The following is a 14812-nucleotide window of genomic DNA, read 5'->3' as shown; positions in this document are numbered from 1 at the left end:
GGAAGCCTGAAGAACTCCAAATTTTTTTTGGTTTTTTTAAACGCGTGCGGTGACTTTGGTTTTCAAAAAAACCCAAGGAAACACCACCACCAGCAGTGATGATCATTGAACCCAAATATCATCACAGAAATGTCGGAAAACTTAACACTGGACTTCAAGCAACCTTGGCGCTATGAGCTTCTCACCATATCTCCGTGAAATCTAGGCCCTTGCGTTTCCAAATGGAAATACAACACTTGATCTCATCTTGAACAGGAGGACTTTGTGACCACCCTGGGGCACGCCACAACTCCAGTTCTTCTTCCTCATTAGCCAAAGATAAGACGCCTCTGCACGCTATCTGTGCGTTCCAGACGGCGGTGGACCTACCAGGAGAAATACGGAACCAACTGCAGACCAAATTCCTTGAGGCTCGTCTTGATGCTCCTGGACCCCACGCATCAGTCCAATGCTTGTTGAAGTTCAACTCAAATTCGTGCAAGCTTGAATTTTGCGTGGGACAATCCTTCAATACGGCTGGATGGTTCTGCTGTTGGATTGGTGCCATTACTTTTGCTTCCCCAAATTCTCATTCCCAAACTCAACTTTTCTGTTAAACATGGTGCAGACGCTCCGTACAGCACGCTATGTAAGACGCCAGGCTTCTTTGGCACACCTCTCACAAAGAAATGTTTGGGGTTAACCCTCCTTCGTGAAGCGAGTGTCACATCACCGCTTATCGTCTTCTGGACAACTGTCAGATCAGTAGCCTAGTGAACCAAAATGGAGCATTTTGAAGGCTCTACCAGGAAACACCTTTGCACAGGTGTTTGATTTGATTTGCTGATTGCCATGTCGCATCCTTTCGAGTTTTTTTGAGATAGTGAATTGGTGGGTTTTCATTAGCTAATGTGAGCCAAAATCATCACCAATTAAAAGAACCAAAGACATTAAAACTAAATTCAGTCCTTTGTGCCAACGAATATATTAATACACGAGTTTCACTGCATTTTTGAGTTGAATTAACTGAAATAAATGAATTTTTCAATGACGATTCTTATTTATGAGATGGAACCTGAAAATATAAATATATTATATATATATGATATATATATATATATATATACAAACACCATTCTAGGTAAATACTAAAAAAGTAGTTTTTTTAGTCGCACAGTTTTGAGTTTTGTTTTGTGCATTTCTATTTTTGTTTGCTTGAGCAGTGTAGTTTTGTTTTGCAATTTTTTTATATATATATCATTTTGTTTTGCACAGTTGTACACTGTTACTCGTGTCAACATTGGGTGAATTTTACCTTGAGTTTGTTTCGTTTCGTCGTGCTTCATTTTTTTATTTTAGTTTTTTTTTGGTTTTTTTTTGTTTTGCTTTTTCTTTGTTTAACCATACCAGTTGTTTGGTTTTCTTTTGTTTTTCACTAAACTTTTCCACCAGGACCCCAGGCACTTCCTTTGCCACCCCTAACATGTTTTTTACTTCACAAGAACTATTTATACCAGCCCCAAACAGATGTTTCCTTTAGTTACTGTCTGAAGTAAACCAAAAAGGGTTAGGAAGAGCAGCACTAGCAGTTGTCATTTATCACCATAGTAATTCATTTGTCATTCCTATAAAGGTCATATTATTATGGCAATGAGTACCAGTTTGCTGCAGTTGATGTACATAGTTTTGGTTATTTGTATCTCAGCGTTACAGTTATGATGATTATTCATTGTGGAAATGAAAGAGGCAACAGGATATGTATTTGGCTGCTGTCAGACGTTGAGGTGGTTCATCCCCAGGAACAGTATAATTAGCAACAAGTGCTGTCAGCTCGCCGTACGCACAGGTATCTTGTATATTTAACCATATGACTGTGAGGTGAGGGACTCTGGCATAGTTTCCAAACTTCAAAACAATGCCACACTTGTATAGAAGGTTAACCGAAGTCTGCACTCACACAGATCATGTTGATAAGTCCACCAGAGTTTTGCTTCTGCAGGAAATCACTGGGGACTGATTTGGAAAAGTTGCACAGTAGCTTGTCTTACATCCAATTTTCAGAGCTGCGTTAGGGCAGAGATCGAAGTGAAGCGAGAGGACCAACTGAGAAGGGTGTATTACTGACAAGCAGGGCGTTTTTTTGGCGGGGTTGTTTGTGTTATGTGCTGTGTTTTGGCCAGGTGGACTGAGTTCAGTGTATGGGTAGTCTTTTCAGCTGGAGAAATGTCAACCTGTGCAGCTGTGGCGGGTGGCGCTTGTGCGAACATCGCGTGAGGGTTTATTTCACGGCTTCATATTTCTCTCTTACTGCCGGCCGTAGTGGCCATTATTGCCCTCCCTCGTTTGCATTTCACCCTCAGGTTCGGCCGATTCACTCAAGGGCACGTCCACTCACATGCACACACACTCCTCGGCCCCTTAGGTGCTTTCTGACTATGTCAATCTTATATCAGTGATTGCGGCCGTATTTGTAGTAGGGTGTGTGGTTTTTAGATGTCATCATGGACGGTTTCCATTTTAAGCGGCGCTGTCTTGGAACAGCTTTTTGGCTAAAAGGCTTAGGGTCGGAATTGCAAGCAATGCAGCTAGTTGAATCTGCAAAAACATTATATGCCTGCCTTTTGCAAAAGTCACTACATTGCTTTGCATTGTGCGGACATTGCAGCCATGGTAAGTCTTGACGGACAAAGAACGAATTGATCGAGGAGATATAGTGCTCGCACTTCCAGTAAGATTTGGACCTTACGTTTTTATGGGATGTAAAACATTTTTATGGACTTTTAATAAAAGCATGCATTGTCATCCACTTAAAGATGATCCCTATAAGGAGTATTCCATTAGCTGACTTGGTTCAGTTGTGTGATTCGAAAATGAGCTAATAGTAGCATTTATTAGTGTGGCTTCACTTTAAGTCTTGATGTTGAAAATAATAATAAACTCTAAAATCATTATTTTTTTAATTGTAAACATCCATCAACAATTTAGTTGGCTGTTTTAAGGTATGCCTTTATCCCACCAAATTGGTGCTGGTCAGCATTTGCGCATGAAACTGTAACAAACAATGTTGCAATGCTGTGGGATGCTTGATAGCTTTTCAAAACTCATAAACTTCAACATCTGTGTGAAGTGTGTAATAAACTGCTGCATAGTTTCAGTTCCACACACTATGAAAAAATAAATAAAACTGAAATTGCGTTCATGAAATTGCGTTTTTAAGTATTATCTATTGCTTAGGCAAATTTTTGTTTGCACAATGTAGTAATGTTTTGTACAGTCTAGTTTTGTTTTGCAGAATGTGTGTTTTGTTTTGCGTACCCCAGTTTTGTTTACCAGATATCTTAGCTTTATTTTCTTTGTGGAATCTCATTTTGTTTCGCACGGGGGGGGTTAGTTTTGTTTTTTGCAGTATTTTGTTTGGTGTAATTTTAGTTTGTTTTCTGCACATTGTCCATTTATTTTATTTTTTTTTTATTGGCTCAATCTAGTTTGATTTTGCAACAATATAGTGTGATTTTGTCAGCCTAGTTTTTGTTTTTGTGCAATCCTTTTTATTTATTTACAATGTAAGCCTAGTTTCTTGTTTTACACATTCTAGCTTTGTTTTGTGCAAAGTATATTTTGTGCAGTCAAATTTTGTTTATTGCACAGTTGAGTTTTGTTTTGCACCATTTTCGACTTTTGTTTTGCACAGTGTTGCTTTGTGCAATCAAATTTTGTTTTGCACAATATGGTTTTGTTTTTTGACAGTCAAGTTCTGTTTTGTGCATTCTGTTTTTGGAAATTCAAGTTCTGTCAAGTTCGGGCAATATCATTGTAGTTTTGCACCACAATGTTTTGGGGGGCTTACCTCATTTTGTTTTGCTTTTATTTAGTTTTGTTTTGTGCAGCCTAGTTTTGTTTTAGAGTCACTGCTGTTTATCACTGCACCATGAGACTGCCACATTATTAAAATTTTTTAGAAAGAGACATCACAGCATAATATGCTCAATACTCAAGCGCCAAAGACAGAACGCGTCTCCAAGATGAAAACGGAGCGGCTCGTGTGCGAGCAAATAGATAGCATAATTCTGATACATGCGATGGGACTATCCATTATGACATGGTAGACATTTAATTAGTCTACAAAAATTCTTATGCATTGCAATCCTTTAATTTTTAATATTTGGCATGTTTGTGTGCTGCTGTGCGTCCCTGTGTTTAATAAGCAGTGTGTATGCGCATGTGGACCGGACCTATACTAACCACGCTCTTTAAATAACAAAGAAAAAACATTGCGCACAAAACTTTAGGACCAGGTTTTGAGTTGGGTCTATGGCGCAGTCTATTGTTCAGGCTTCTTAAAATAGCAATGCGCCAGCAAATGCCCATGGGCGCACAAATTGCGCGCAAATGCATTGCTAATTAAACGACGTGGCGCTGGACGGCAAAATGCGAACGCCGCCGGACTGAAACTAGCAAACACACTTGCGCTGCGCCTTGCGTCGCATTGCCATCGGGTGTATGATAGGGCCCCTTAGTCACACTGCTTAAGCCTATCTTAAAAGTTTTGTAAGAAACAACACTGGCTGTTCATTGGTATTCAGACTGCCCCACTTGTCCAAAAGCGTCTTTGTTGGGGCAGGTTGCTGTCTGGCCTCACAAGGGCAGAAAGTCTGACAGCACTGGTTTCCTGAAGCAGGCTATATTTAGCATCCACTTGTGTATGAATCCTATGTGGGTAGTAGCTGTTCTTTCCTGCCTGGACGAGTGGTGAGGGTGGCCAGCTGCCTGCGTGCTCCCAGCAGGTGGTCAGCCGGGCAGAGATGTTACCCGCTCAGAGAACAGTAGTGGCACTGTGGAGACGCTCAGGGTCATCACACAGACCTCCTTCATCATGCGGCCGTCACACTCGTCTCTCTCAGAGCATCCTGCCCACCCCCATAGTGGCCACAGATCATTAGCTTCTGATACTAAGATCCAATCCAAACCACAATAGTAAGGCCTAGTGGTTAAAGATCGGAGCTGGTAACCTAAAGGTTTCAGGTTTGAAACCACAATGGATCAGATATAATCACTCTGCCCTTGAACAAGAAATAATGGCAGCCAACATATGGAAGTTCTGTCATCATTTACTCATTCTCATGTCTTTTCAAACCTGCATGCTTTTTTTCTATGGAACACAAAGAAAATATTTTGAAGAATATGTATTACTGTATCTACATCATTGTCCTGTGTATGTGGTTTTCTAGATCAGTTCATTTTCAAAAGGAAAATTAGGTTGGTGAACACTCTATAGCTCTTCCTGAATCATTTTATTTAGGTATTTATTAATTAGACATCAATCAGTATTAGAGAGCGAAGGTTGTTTGCTTGCCAGAAGTTAAAGTCTGGTGTGAAGCACAGAGAAAAGTTGAGGTGTTGAGCGTCTAGTCACTGAGCTCTGTCCAGACCATCTGTTCATGTGGAAAGACCTTCAGACAAGTGCCTTCTGAAATATGTCTTCTGTTTGTCATTCACAGTGTGAGCCCAAGATTTCCCAAAAAACACATAGTTGAGACAGTCCAGAAAGTAGGGCAGGTGTGTGATGGAGTTTGTTTGTCACTTAAAGTACCTTCAAATATTTATCAAAGAGTAGTCCTAAGAGAAAAAAAAACAGATATGGAAATAGTGAAAAGAAAGAAAAAAAAAATACTTTAAGTCAATATCAGGGATATGCAAAACAGCATAGTGTCAGATTAGACTTGGTGGGGATGCCTAAACACAACCTAGGTTTTTTTTTAGGATTCACTCACATAAGACATGTTCATCACAAACAATGTAGGATGTGTTGGAATGGAAAAAGAAGTTGTGAATTTTTACAATATGGACTATTTATAACATAAATTAACATGTGAGATATGATGTATAAGGGGACTATAGTGGTGGTGGTTTAAAGGGGATGAATTTAAACGGTATTAGTTCACCCAAAAATGAAAATTATCCCATGATTTACTCCATCCTTGCCATCCTATATAACTTTCTTCTTTCAGACGAATACAGTTGGAGTTATTTTAAAACTTGACCTGGCTCTTTTCCCATCTTTATAATGGCAGTGAATGGGGGTTGAGATTTTTGAAGACCAATAATGTGCATCCATCCATCATAAAAAAGTGCTCCACATGGCTCTGGGTGTTAATAAAGGCCTTCTAAAGTGAATGGATGTGTTTTTCTAAGAAAAGTGTCCATATTTACAACTTTGATAAACTGTAATCTCTAGCTTCAGCTATCTGTTGTACCATGTGTTCACCATGAAATTGGGAAAATGCGGTGACCAATGAGGAAGCGCAGAGAAGAGAGCAAAAACAATACACCCGGTCACAAATTAGAAGTACAAAAAAGGATTTGTTAAGAAATATGTCAAAGGATTTCAATTTAAGCCAAGAGGAGACTGGTTTTTCCTTTGCTGTAAACAAGTCTTGGTGTTCACGGGACTACTATATTCTCATTTCCACCCCAACCCCCCGCAGCCGCGTGTGGAGTACTTTTTATGAGGGATTGATACCACTTTATTGGGCTTCAAAAGCTCGATCCCTATTCGCTGCTACAGTATTATAAGGGCTTGGAAGAGCCAGGACATTTTTTAAATATAACTCTGATTATATTCATCTGAAAGCAAAAAGTCATATACACATAGGAGGGTGAGTAATTCATGGGTTAATTTTTGGCTGAACTATTCCTTAAAACGCAAGTTTTCTGAAAGGTTTATACTGTGAAAATTTCTTGAACATGCTGTCAGAACATTAATTAGCACTACCGCTAAAAATAAAAAAAAATAAAACGAGATGCATGAATTTTTTTTTATAAAACTAGTCAAACCTCAACAGCAGACTAGTTTGTGGTTGGATTAGTCAACTATTGTGACCCATCCTTAGGAAATACACATTTTTTCAGCGATTTGATGCTGAATCTCAGCAAGACGTTTTGGGCTATAAATTCTTCTCCCTTGTGTTTAGCCAGCAACAGATTGTAGTGTGGATGATAAAGCTTATGGTAGGCACAGATGGACAGATGTTCAGAGGCATTAATTGGCTTGCTTTGTTTGTTTATCACCAGGTGTTTGTGCTGCTGAAAGCAAAAACTGCTATAGGTTAACGGTGACCCACATGCTGAGGAAGTTAGGATTTGATTGCTGAAACTGCACAATGCATATTCCTAGAGACTTGAATTAGCACTTAATAGATAGGTACACATAAGTGTGATTATGCAGAATTTATGCCCAAATGGAATGGCCATAGCATTCACAAGTTTCTACACATCCAGTGTAATCAGATGTACAGTATTGGTGGCAATACAACACCATAGGCTTTCACTAAAAAGGAGGTCTGAATGACATCAAAGAGACTTGAGATTATTAAATATGAAAGAATCTGGACTCAGCTTGTCATGTTTTTGTTTCTCCCCCAGCGCCCCCTACGTTCACGGACACGCCACCGCAGTACGTGGAGGCGAGGGAGGGTGGCAGCATTACTCTGACCTGCACTGCCTTTGGAAACCCCAAGCCGGTGGTCACCTGGGGATGAGAGGGGGGGATCAGCTGGACCAGCAACAGGAAATACACGGTAAGTGGGTTGAAATTTCTTCCTTTGATTAGCGTTTTTCTAGTGACTTGTTTTCCATTAAAAATATTCTGAGTATCCCTGAAAGACAAGATCAGTTTGCTTGAGAAGAAAAAACTTTTTTAGTTTGAGAATTTTCTTTTTGGTTAGCTGCTGCCTTAATTAAGTAGAAATGGACAATGTACTTTTGTGTCTCCAAATAAAGCCAGTATGAATTTAGGTAGCTAGCCATGAATTTGATCCGCAGTGAATTGTATGTCTCATGTTATCTTTGGAAAGGGAAGCATGAAATCATCACCTAGCTATTTGTAAGAAATAGGCTCACGGTCAGTCGGGCCCGACGTCCCGGGGGTCTGACAGTTGAAGAGCTCACGCTGCAGTGGGAATGGAGAAAAAACTGGACAAGCGTGTTGCCACCTTTACACTCCATTGCGGGCTCTGCAAGGGAGGAGGGCGGTGCAGGATTTGACAGAATCGGCATCAGTCTGGCTCCAGTAGGCGCTATTGCCTCTCAGCACATCAGAGGAGTGATCCCTGAGGAAAAACAGACAGAATAAAAGACAAGAGAGACAGTGTTAGCCGCTTCTGTCTTACATCTGAATGTTCACTTGCATCTGTATTAGACTAGCCACCTGCACCACCTTTGTTAGTCTTGCTCTTCTTGTTCCGCATTTCCCCAAGCGTGCTTTTGGTCACAGCTAGCATTTCTAAACGAGGAGTGTTTGAGTGCCATTTGCCCTATTTTGCTCCGGCCATTCTCGCTCACCGGGGATTGATGAAACATTTGAACAGGAAGTGATGGCTGGCTGCTGTTTTTTTCCTGTCGTGACCGCTCTTAGCAAGGTGATTCTCCAACCCGTGGCTGCTCTTTACTCCGTCCACTCCACGGCACTGAAGTGCTATTCCCTAAAGGTTCACGTTTGTTATTGTCTTTGCAAACTTGTTTGATGGGTGAGGTGCAGAACGTGAACGATGGTGCAAACGCCTGTGAACTGCCCATATAAAATGTATATGCATGTCCTTTAGCATGTGGCTTGGATTATATAATAAAATAGCAAACACGCTGGTTATTTATTCAAATATATTATAAACCTTTTCAAGGAAAAACATTCAAAATAATTATTTAATAAGTTATTTATCTTATAGTACAGTATTAATTTATAGTATAGTAATAAATTGTGTAATTAAAATGTTTAATTAAAATAACATATATATTTATAAAGATATCGAGATTTAATTATATATAAATATATTTAATAAAAAATATATTTGTAATAATTTAGGCAATTTATATCTCTTAGATTAATTAGTAACCAAGAATTTATAATACATTAGTTAAATATAACAAAATTAAATGTTTAATTTGTATTTTCTTTGAGAAAGGTTTATTTAAAATGTTACATTAAATTAACCTATTGATAAATTATTGTTTTGACTTGGCCAATGTTATTACACAACTAGCAATTATCCACGGGTTACGCTCACCCACAAAAAAAGTAGGCTGCGTTGTTTACTCCACCCCGAGACATCCTAGGTGTATATGAATTCTTCCATCTTTCCGGGACGAATCCCCGTCGGAGTTATATAAAAATTGTCTTTGATCTTTCAAGCTATATCACATGCCAAGTCAAAGCGGGGTTGCAGTTGCTTATTCCGTTTTGGAATATATAGATTTTTCTTACAAAAACACAAATTGTTTCGCTACAGGAGGCCTTTGTTCACCCCCCGAGCCAAAGTGAGAGACCCTTTATTTTTATTGTTAGGCTGATGGGCGCTTTTTATTTCAAATCTTTTGGACTGAAGCACAAGTGCAACACCCGCTCTGACTGCAAACGCTGAGAAACTTGAAAGGACTCAAAGACAATTGTTTTAATAGGACTACGGACTTTCATAAACCTTTCTATAGTGTTACTTCTGTCTTCCGGATTATATAATGGTTAATAATACAAAATCATAGCACAAACAGAGCAGTGATCAGCATAATGATAAGCCTAATACTTACAATAAAGATAATAGGGTCATATAGATCATGACAGTCTTGGAGGTAAGAAGTGGATTATCCTTCACCTGAACTGTTTTACTCTTTTTTTTTTTTCATCCTGTGTCCTGTAATGCGATGGCAAATGTTGGATCACTAGTAATGAGGAAGCTACAGTGTTCCACAAATCCCTTCAACTCGATAGGGATGTTGTCCTTAGTCTGGAGACAGCAATGTCAGTGACAGTAACATTGAGCGTGATTTTGCAAGTTTTAAACCACGCTATTTAGACCTGATTTATCAGGCTCCCCAACAAGACGGTCTCAAGAAGAAGAAACACAAAGAATGGGCCGTCTCAGCTGCCATAGTGGGCGAAAATATTGTGTCATCAAAAACAGCGGGGTGTTCAACGCAACAGCGGTTTCCATTACAAAAAAAACATAAAAAGTTTTGCACCCGTTTTTTGCGGAGCTGACAACGCAGCCCTGGATACACATAAGGGCAAGGGAGTCACAGTGATTAGGCCAGGGAACCTGGACTTAACCTCCAAAATAAATAGACATGAACACATGAACACTGATTTCCTTTCATAATGTTGCAGGACACATGGCAGACGCACAATAAATATCAGATGATAGGGAAGTCGTACTGTTTTTTTTATCCACTTTTAAATTGTCATATTGGGTATGTCCACGTTCTGCATAGCAATTACAGCAGCACATATCTCTGCATATTGTCCATATATTTCCTGAGAAACTAAAAACACTAAGGTGCCGTGACTCACATGCTGCCTGCAACTCAAGCCAAAGTCTTTCCTTATAGTATTGAGAACAATAGATCTGTCCAGTCTCCTATTTTCCAAACTCGCCCCAAATTTACTACAAGAGGGTTGAGGTCCGGGTGAGAGGCGGCCAGTCTATCATTTTCAAGTGTTCCAGCAGAGTCCTTACCATCTCAGGTACAGGTCGTTCCGCCAAATAGTTGATTGTAAGGGCTATTAAAAAATGGGCAATTAACAAAAAACGGATGACGAACCTCTTAAACTACTGCCAAGTTAGGTTTAAACAATTTAAGGCCACCATTATTTATTAAAACAAAGTCTTTTAAAAACATTTAGAATTTTATGACACATTTTTAAATGTCAAGTAGTATTATATGAATGTATATATATATCTATATATATATATATATCATATATTATACTATATATAATATTACATTATTTAGCTTAAACATATAGCTTTTTATGAGTGGCTTAAGTGTGCAAAATATACTTTTTTGGGGGTCGTTGTATGCTTAATTCATGACGCTCCGCCGAAACAAATCACACTTGATTTTTGTCAGTGAATGTGATTGCTGGCAGAAGGATAGGAAATTCCACATCACAATTAGTAAATTGCCCTATGCGCGGTGTGATTAATCTTGATTCAGCTGCAAATTCGATTGTATCAAATCTATATTTAATTATTTCTTCTGTAGGGAGAAAAGCACTCAGCTTGGGCTCTGGCTTTACTCTTAAAAAGCCATTCCCACCGCTAACCAGCCACGAGTCCCAGACATTTACTCAAAAGAAGTGTGGTCGTGAACCTTACCTTTGAGAAACAGAACAGGGTGTGGAGGCCAGTGGTCACTCCCTTAGTTTCCTGCTTCCATGGCTAGAAGTTAGAGAAATGGAAGGACTGCGGTGAGGGAATACACACGCTAAAGAGCAAGAGGAACAGGAAGTCTTCATCTTGATGGCACAGAGGCTTGTTTCTTACCCTGCCTCTCCCTACACTACCAGTGTGGTTAATTAAAGCTCTCCGCCCACAACAAGTGCTTGAGAGAGTTTATACCTGCTTCTTGGCTGGGTCAAGTGTCAGCTGTGTGGACGTTGGCTGTCAGTTGAACGGACGATGTTGATGGAAAACAGGCCAGAAGGATTTTGACACCCCTTGGGATTATTGTGTGGGAGGAACAATAAGGCCAGGTCTCCTTTGGCTAAAGCTATCTGACGTCTAGGGGGAATAAGCCTCGCCAACTTCCTCTTCCAAAAGGTCCTGGCAGGACATGTTTCATGTCATCCGTGTTGTTGCTTCCAGAATATGCAGCTTGCACTTTTTAATCTCTATGTGGGGGATGCTGGGGGATTTAATTGGATTGATTTGTTACGAACGTGCACAAGCAAAACAAGAAAAGAATTTTGTTTTACACTGGTTTGAAATCAGCTTTTTTGAAAAAAAATACATTTTAAAAATCGCAATTAAGTTTGAAACTATTGTTATAAATTACATTTGAAATCTGATGTTCCTGAAAATGTGATTTAAAGTTCAAATTTAACTCATATTAGATTTTAAAACTAATGTATACATTTAATTTTTAACCATTTTATAGCACACCTTCTCAGGATTGAATGAACAATGGCAGATTGTAGAAAACACACCACACACACACACACACACACACACACACACACCCACACCACACAAACACACAAACACACACACACCCACACACATGCCCACGAAACATATATGTGACAGTTATTACAACAGAACATAAATGAGGATGAACTTAAAAGTAACTATATATTATCTGAACATCACTATAATTATGTATTTTTTTACCATTATATTATTTTTATGGTAATTAGTATTATACTAATATTTTTATATAGTTTATATTAATATTATATTTAAGTTAATTATATTTTAGGGAAATGTATTTTTTTTATTGTTTGAGCCATACTTTTTTGCCATTGATATGAAGATGGGATATGGTAGAAAGCAAACAAAAATATATGCAGCAATAAATGCATAATAAATTAGCAGGTATTATTATTTTTGTTTTATTATTGTGATGGCATGGGTTTCAAAGTTTTTGATGACAGCGACCTTAAAATAATTAATATCACATCACAAAGACCCATGTATGCTGGGAATAAAAAAATATTACCGTATATAAATTTTGAAAACAGAATGCCTAAAATTAGTGCTATCAAGTCCAACCAGTCGTTAGAAAGAACGAAGTTACATTCAGTGGATGCATTATTGGAAAATTAAAATTAGATATATTATATTCTAAAGATCAGTCTGGTTTTAAAAATGTTTTACTGTGTTTTTACTGGGACAAGTCACGTGATTAAAATTGCACTGATAAAGTAGAAAAGGGGGGAAAAACAAAATACCTTTATCATTAATTAATTAATATACGTAGTTAGGTAAAGTATGTAAAAATGGACTAGTCACAATAAAATATACTGTGTTAATACAAAAATAATATCCCTTTCGGACCTTCTGTCACTCATGAGGATGAAAAGGGGATATAAAGAACTCATGCATTATTAGCGACATGCTATGCCAACTAGTTACCACACTGACTTTTTAACCATTTTGGTCCTTTTTGTGTAACAACCCATGTTTAATACCTATACTATGTGTACCAGGTGAGTGAAGGAAGGTCTGACGGTGAAGGCCATCACGCGGGAGGACCGGGGGGGCTACAGATGCCGTGCCCACCAGTGACCAGGGGGTAGGCGCTTACCACACCACCAGCCTTATGACGTGCAAGGTAAGAATCCACGGATTCGCATGTCTGTGATTTCAAATCCAAGGGAGCTGAACACCTACTCTGTCAAAAGGGAAGCCATTTAGCGTTTTCGATCGAACCACCAGGTGGCTGTGGTCCCAGAAAGGTCATAAACCCCGCCCTCTCCATGTAATCTAAATGCGGAAGTGAGAGCAACTACAATTAAGTTACATTTTCACCTTCAACAAAACAAAAATTTTTTTATAACAGATGGTTCAAGTTTCAAGTAGTTTGTTTAACCTGTTAAAACTGCACCCCCCGTTTTGGGATCAGAGCTGAATATTACCTACCCAATTTTGTAAAATGATAACCGTTCCTGGACCAGCAAGTGTGCTACACATTTACAACAAGTTTGTCTTTGGAAAGCAAAGGACGCTTTTGGATTACTAATTCATCAAAATCAAGAGTGATAATGCTGATGAAAAATATATAGAGTGAAAGGGGTTTTTATAGACCACTGCCCCCAAGTTGCCTTGAAAAAAAGTAAACAAACACTGCATGTTTTTTTTTTTCATAGACAAATACAATGAAATAAGGTCCTGGAGCAGTCCAGAACAGTAAGGGGTTGAAAGTCAATCGTTTCTCATGACTGTCTATTTCCAATTTGCCAAAGATCCCATAAAAAAATTTGAGATTCATTGCAAACCTATTTTCTGGAGGATTATTCTATCCACAGAAAAAAGAAGAAAAAAGAATTAGCTTTTAATCTGTCAAAGTACATACTCTGGCTTAGCAGATAGACAGCATTTCCACTGATGATGTGGTAAGACAGTTCAAGGTAATCACATGCTGATGTGCAGTGCGATTACAAAATGGTAATCCGTACAGATGCTGGCTATCTAGTTAATAATCAACACTCTAAATAGCCCATTCGATAGAATAGACCCAAATTCCACACTCATCGTGATAGATCCTTATGACAGTCAAATAATCACACGATGATATCAGTCATACACGGATGTTAATCCTACAGATACAGCAATTTATTCCAAACAATATACGCAACACATAAATAAAAAATGTTGCATAGGAAAAAAATAGATATATATTTGTGCAAAAAGCTCAATCGATCCAAACCAATGAGATGACAGGTGAGTCAAAGGCATGCATCAGGATGAGAGCGCCAGAATTTTAAATAAACAAGATTCTGTGTAGCGTTGACCTTGTTTAAGTGGAGCGGGTCTCATTCTGTTTGCGGAAACACTGTATTCCTAAAAACCATGTTGCTTTTTATTACACAAGGACGCAGTTTTTTTAAGTGATCAAGTTTATTCCATAATGGATACAAAACAATGTACCTCTTCCAGAGGAAAACGAGAAAGTAAAACAAAGTAATAACAATCCATATTACGAATGTTATTGTTTCGTTGGACTAAATTGCGCTATGAGATGTTGTTCGAGTGGACCCTCACCTTGTTTACTAAGAATGGGCCATTACCAGTCAGCAGTGGATGTGTGTGATTGTAGATTATCCACATTATAAGGACGAATCTGGTACTGTACTGCCGTTTTTATTATTGCATGTGTTGGCTGTGTGTTGCTTTACACAAATTTAGCAAAATAGCCTTCCTGCTAAGGTTTCCATTGAAAAAAAACCAGCGATATATCGTCGATGCTTGAGTTGCTTAGACCGCTTTTATACTCAGGAGGTAAAACGAACGGAATAGGTTTGTCAAGATAGGAAAGTTTTTGTCCTCGTTTCGATTCTATTCGA

The sequence above is a fragment of the Cyprinus carpio genome, chromosome B15 (assembly GCF_018340385.1).
Source record: "Cyprinus carpio isolate SPL01 chromosome B15, ASM1834038v1, whole genome shotgun sequence".
Lineage (NCBI taxonomy): Eukaryota > Metazoa > Chordata > Actinopteri > Cypriniformes > Cyprinidae > Cyprinus > Cyprinus carpio.
Note: the sequence above shows the minus strand (reverse complement) of the source record.